Source organism: Neovison vison, chromosome 6 (genome assembly GCF_020171115.1).
Source record: "Neovison vison isolate M4711 chromosome 6, ASM_NN_V1, whole genome shotgun sequence".
Lineage (NCBI taxonomy): Eukaryota > Metazoa > Chordata > Mammalia > Carnivora > Mustelidae > Neogale > Neogale vison.
The window spans coordinates 202,506,561-202,512,560 of NC_058096.1; the positions used below are offsets into that span (position 1 = coordinate 202,506,561).

At 61.5% G+C, this 6,000-nt stretch overlaps 1 protein-coding gene across 1 annotated transcript in view; it reads right to left on the reverse strand.

Annotated features, from left to right (window-relative positions):
- Positions 1 to 4,948, reverse strand: part of PRKCD (protein kinase C delta) — a 28,222-nt gene extending 23,274 nt beyond the window's left edge. Inside the window, exons 1-2 of the mRNA XM_044253387.1 lie at positions 4,812 to 4,948; positions 1,428 to 1,541 (exon numbers count right to left, since the gene is read on the reverse strand). The gene's annotated coding sequence lies outside the window, so the exon portion shown is untranslated. The remainder of the gene's footprint in view (positions 1 to 1,427; positions 1,542 to 4,811) is intronic.
- Between the last annotated feature and the right edge of the window lie 1,052 nt (positions 4,949 to 6,000).

Genomic DNA, 6,000 nt, shown 5'->3' on the forward strand with positions numbered 1-6,000 from the left:
AACCTCACCCTCTGTGCCGGTCGCAGGCAGGGGTGGTGACCCTGACCGAGGACTCCCCCTTCCTGACCCAGAATGGGCAGTGTGGTGTGTGTGGGCAGGCTTCTGTGTGCAAGGATGACTGGGCGAGCATCTGCATGCGTGCCTGAGCGTGCCTGTGGGTGAGTGCGTGTGAAAAGCCGTGGACGTGTGCGTGCATGTGTGGTGTGTGTGTGGGCACTCGAGGCTTTGTAGGCACGGGCGCTGAGGGCAGCTCCGTTTCTCTGTCCTTGTGTGAGCACTCCGAGGTCGGCGCCGGCTGGGTAAGTGATGTTTGAGCTTTGAAAGTGGGCGGACTGCAAGACGAACTGGGTGAACTTCTTAGGGAATGAGGCTCAGTGCTGGGAGAGCGTGGCCCCCTGACCTCAGGGAGCGGAGGCCCCCAGCCAGCCAAGAACAGGTTACCTCCTGCCCTCTGGGTTTGGTGGTTAAGTTGAATAAACAGCAGACCCAGGGATGACCCTGGCCTTGTTCAATCCCCACTCCCATCCCAGGAGCCAAGACCCTGACCTCCTCCTTCCCCTGCCTCCCAGACTTCAGCTCTGAGAGCCCAGCCCCCACTGGTCCATTCACCACCCCCTCCCCAAACCTATAGGTGCCCAACAGACAGTGGGAAGGGGAGTGGGGGCTGATCAGGGAGGCCTCCTGGAGGAAAGACCACCTTGGCCGCCCCCTCCCCAGTGTCACTCCCTAGGTTCCAGGTGCTGTCATCAATGCCACCACACCCACAGAATCTTGTCCACTGGACTTTGGACACTCAGTGGGTAACTCGCGGGACTGTTTTCACTGCAATGCGGGCTAAAGGAGGCAAGTATGGTTCCAAAGAAAGGAATCTCTAGTTTTACAAGGGGCCTGAGAGAGGGCAGCCTTCCCTAGCCTTCCCTAACTCACCCAGAATCTGGGGGCTGGGGAGGGGGATTTTTGAGGCTCGCCTCTGCCCCAGAGAGCCTGGAGAAATGAAGGAACTGGGGTGTGGAAGAGAATGCAGGAGACCTCTTTCCATTCTCAGCTTGATATCCAACCTGATGTAGGGCCCAGGGCAAACGTCAGGTCCCCCGTTTGACAATGATGAAGACAGCCTGAGGCCACACCAAGGGACCACAGAAAAGCTGATACACCTACCCCCAAGCCGTGGGACACACACCAGCTTCTTTCTAACTGACCAGCAAAGCGGCCCCACTCCTCACCCCAAAGTGCTGGCAGGCCCAGGCCTCAGAGCTCCAGGCAAACTGCTGCCCCCTCCGGGCACCCAGGCCCCATACCCAGCCTGAAGGCTTTGTGGGACCCTCCCCACACCCCACCCAGCCCCCACCCCAGCAGAAGGGGAAGAGCCCAAAGAGGAGGGCCACCCCCTGCACACTGTCCCTATGTCCAGGAGGATGCAGTCTTACCTGGGGCTCCTGGCTTCCCCTTGCCCTCAGTGCTGGCTCCTGCTGCAGCCACCGCCACACAGCCACCACCAGAGATAGGCCCACCGCCCTCACCTCGGCAGGGTCCAGGCAGACCTGCAGGAACAAGAGGAAGCAGCTGAGCTGGGAGGCACCGCCACACAGGCTCTCCCCCTCAGTCGGCCCCGTCTGGCTTGGAGACCTCCGCCTCTTTGGACTCGGCTTTCTCTCCTGTGAAACAGGGTGTTGGACTCAACTTTTCCAAGACACCGGCTATGTGTCCTCTCCATACTAGGGGTTGGATCACTGTGTGTCAGCCCTTGGAGCATCTCCAGACTATAGGCGTAGCAAGAAAGCGTTTCCTAATCTTCCTGTCTGCAAGAGGTCGCCCTGTGACTTAGGAGACCGCACGGTAGGGCCAGCCACTGCTCTGTGGTCCGGGGCAATCTCTCTGAGCTTCTGCCTGTCTTATCTTTAAAATGAGGAGACTACATCTCCCCAGGGAAGTTCTAAGGCCCCAGTGACATGGCCTGACCGCTCCTGTGCTGGGCTCACACTGGGTGTACCAAATGAACAGGGGCACTTTCTTATTTCTTATTTTGCACCTTCTAGTCCAGGTGATTCTATTAATTTTGGGCCCATTATGCAGCTGGAAAAAACTGAGGCCCAGAGAGATCCTAGAAGGAAGGAGTGGCAAAGGCAGCAAGGTATCCCGGGTCTCCTGGCAGAAAGACTTGAGCACTTTTCCTGCAAGTCCGACCACCTTAGACTACCCCCCTCCCTCCAGATGGCGGCTCCTCCTTCAGCTGAAGACCCCCATCACCACTCCCTGCAGAATGACGCACCCTCAGGGCTAGCTGTACTTTATTCCTAATTTTAATTTAAACTTCAATTAGCTGCGGCAGCTAAACGGTGTCAGCACCCTGCAGTCAAGCTCCAAATCACCCCCCAGCCCTATTCCTCCATCAGTGCTGCTGAAACTGGGCAGGCGTCAAGTGGGCTGAACAGGGTTCATGAGGTCTCTGCCAGCCATCTGCCCTTCTGCAAGCAGTGCGGTCAAGGGCACGGGACGGGCAACAGACACATCACAGACAGGAAACTGGGTTGGGGACTATTTGGGCTTTTATTAGCCCAGGGAACCATACAGTTGGGGGCGGGAGTCAGTGGTCACCAAGTAAGACTTAGCATGTGCTAAGCTCTGCCTGTGAGCCAAGCCCATGCCAGAGGCACAGTGACCTAAGACCTTGAGTCCTCACAGCAACTTCTTCTGTTCTGCAGATAAGGGGACTCCCGCAGCCTTAGAGAAGGTTAGCTCCAGTCCCTTGCCCATAAGAGGCACAGTGAATATTGGGGCCCACATCTTTCCTGGGTCCAGAGCCTTGGGTCTGGGTCACAACAATGCCAATGCGAAGACTTGCCCTCCGGTCCCCTTCAACCGTGGGGAGCAGAGGAAGGTAAGAGACAGAGGCCTTCCCCAGCCTCCCCAGGAGCCGGGGCTGGGCTTGAGGTGCAGCATGCACACCTCACGGCCTCCCCCCTGCTCTCACACACACTGGGTCTCCCCTTTCCTCCAGCGCTGTCAACCAGGGGTACCACTCTCTCAGTTCCCCACAATCACTGGGACTCCCTCACTCCCAGACTGGCAGTTTGATACTGTCAGACTGTGAGTCCTCACCAGTCACCCACTGGCTCCACACACTCCCAACCACAGCTCAGAACACACCAGATCTCTTACACCATTCTATAGCCAGGTACAACTGTCCAAACCAGACAGTGCGCGTGCAAGGGACACACACACACATACACAGAGAGCTGCCCTCTACTGGCCTGTCCACCACACCCCAGCTCCATCCACAGCAGGAACGAGGAAACTCAAGGGACCCATCCCCTCCTTCAGTGACCAGGTCAGCCTGGTCACAGCAGCTCTGTGGCAGCAGGAAAGGAAGACAAGGGAGTGTACATACACACCCACACTCATACAGACACACTCGTAAGTGTGAGGGGCTGACACTCAAACATCACTGGCTCCCCAAATTAACAGCTCAAAGTATATGGCCAGTGGGTCACCACGGCACAAACCAGTGTGCAACACAGGACCCTCCAGACACACAAGGGACACACAGGCATACAAGAACACACACACACACACACACACATACCAACACACAGGAGTCTGGTGCCAGCACACCAGGACATAGTACGCACAGAGTTGCAAAGGGCACACAGAGCCGCGAAACACCCAGACATACACACGCACACACAAGCAAGTCACTCCATGTGGAAAAGGACCACAGACACAGTGACAAAGAACACAGAGGGAGAGACAAATACATCATATACCTACATGCCCAGATACAGGCGACTCAGCACAAGGAGTCAAGTCCAACCATAGAGGGTAGGGGCCAGAGAAGAGGATGCCCCCCCACCCCACCAGATCCTTCTAGCTGGGCGGAAGTGGAGGGGCTCAGTAGGGTTCTCCACTCCCAGGCAAGGACAAATGGGAGAGTCGGAGAAGTGGGACAGTTCTGACGGTGCCCACCTCCTGCCTTTCCACCCCGGCTCTCCTCCACCCCGTCCCCTCACCTGGCCAGGCCCCCACGCGGGGGTGGCGTCTGGATTGCGGAGGGGCCCGGATCGACGGGACCTGGAAGGAGCCACCAGGGGAGGGGACTCAGAGGGGCGTAAGGGCGGGGCGGTAAGGGGGGGGGAATGGTGGAGACTGGAGCCACGCCCAGCCCGGAGACAGATGGAGAAAGGCATAGAGAGACACCCAGACTGGAAGAAGAGGGAGAGCAAGGAGGAGGCGCCGCGCGGGCTGGGCCCGGCAGGGACTCAGACGCGGGCGGCGAGGCCGGGCGGGCGGCCTGTAGCCTCTCCTCCGCAGTAGAAAAGGAGGGGCGGCGGGACCGGCAGGGGGCGACGAGCGTGGGCCCGGGGCGCGGCTCCGGGAGCACAGGATCCAGGGGGCTGCGGGAGGTGCGGTGGGGGTGGGGCACGCGGAGGGCTACGGACTGACCCATCCAGACGAGAAAGACGCGGACGCGGGAACGTAGAGGGGGTGGGGACAGATGGACCCACCGAGGGCCCCGGGGATTCGCGAGGGACGGGCGAACGCTCCGAGGGTCTAGTGGGGCACACAAGCGGGTGACGGGGCCGGGAGCAGACCGACGAAAGGGCCTCGACCCCCACCGCTGCACGGAGGGAGGGACAGACCGACGGACGGGGAACCGAGGCACCGGTCGGTCTCGGGGCGCGACGGGACTTTCGCCGGTAGCGACTCAGTTTCTCAGTTTCGGAAACGGGAACCGGATCGGGGAGGGGGGAAGGGAGGGGCGGCGCGCCCCAGGGGTAGCCGGGATCCCACGTCGGGGCCCGGCCCTCACTCACCTCCCGCGCACCGCCAGGCGCCAGGGGTCGCGGCGGCTGAGGTCCAGCTCCCCGCGCCGTTCCCGGGCGCGCGCGGGGACGGGGGTCGGTGCGGGCCCGACCCGGACGGGCCGGTAGGCCGGAGAGTCCCGTTCGGACCTCAGCACGGCGGGCGAATGCCGGGGGTCGCTCCAGGGATCCCAGGGCCGCCGCCTCCCTCTCGCGCGCCGCTGCACACGGAAGTGCAAGGGGGCCGGGCGGCGCGACCTCACCTAGGTGCCGGCCCCGGCCCCGCCCCCACTCAGGGCCCGCCTCCTCCAGGGCCAGCCCCCCCACGGCCCCGCCCCCGCCGCCGCGAGGAGGGGGTCCCGGCCTCCGCCTCCGGGTGCCGGTCGCTCTCTGCCCGCCGCAGCACGCCTCGGCCCCCGTCCGCCCTCAGCCCCTCAGAAGGCGCCCCACTTTACGGAGGAGGACGCTGAGGCCGGCGGGAGGGGGGCGCTCTCCCCACCTCTCGCACACCGAAGCGGGGAGGCGCCGGCGGGGCTTCCCCAGCTCCCAACGCCCACGCCCGGGACTCCCCACAGGCCAGCTGGCCCGCCGCGCCCGGCCTCGCTCGCTCTCTCTTCCTGTTGGCTGGAGTGTGGACGCCGCCGGGCCCAGTGCCCGCCGCCAGGCCGGCTGGTCCCGGCCCTGCCCTGGAGACGAGCTGGGAAGACTCCAGCGGGGGAGGCTCTCGCTGGTCTGTCGCTGCTGGTCCAGCGATTCTAAGAGCAGCCCCTACCTTGATCCCCCAGTCTTTTGCTCTCCTGCCCCCACTTTCCAGAACTCCCCACCGCCCCCAGTAGGAGCCCAAGGCTCCTATCTGTACTGGAAACTCGGTGGCCAGGCATAACTCATTCATTCGTTCACTCATTCATTTCTTCACTGGGTACCCTCTGGGCCTAAAGTCCGGGGATGGAGAGGTACCCAAGGATCCCATTAGCTTGCCCCAAAAGCTCAAAAAGGGAAAAGCCGATGGCGCCATACTGCAAAGAAATTTCATTTTTCCAGAGGCAAAGAAGAGGGTTCCAGGTCCCAGGCCTTCTGGGAGAAGACCTAGAAGGGATGGAGAGACAGCTCTTCCCAGCTGAAGCCCAATGGTTGGAAATGGGGGGCAATTCCTGAGGAGGACCAAGTTGATCAAGGGACTCATGGCAGAGACAGGTCATGG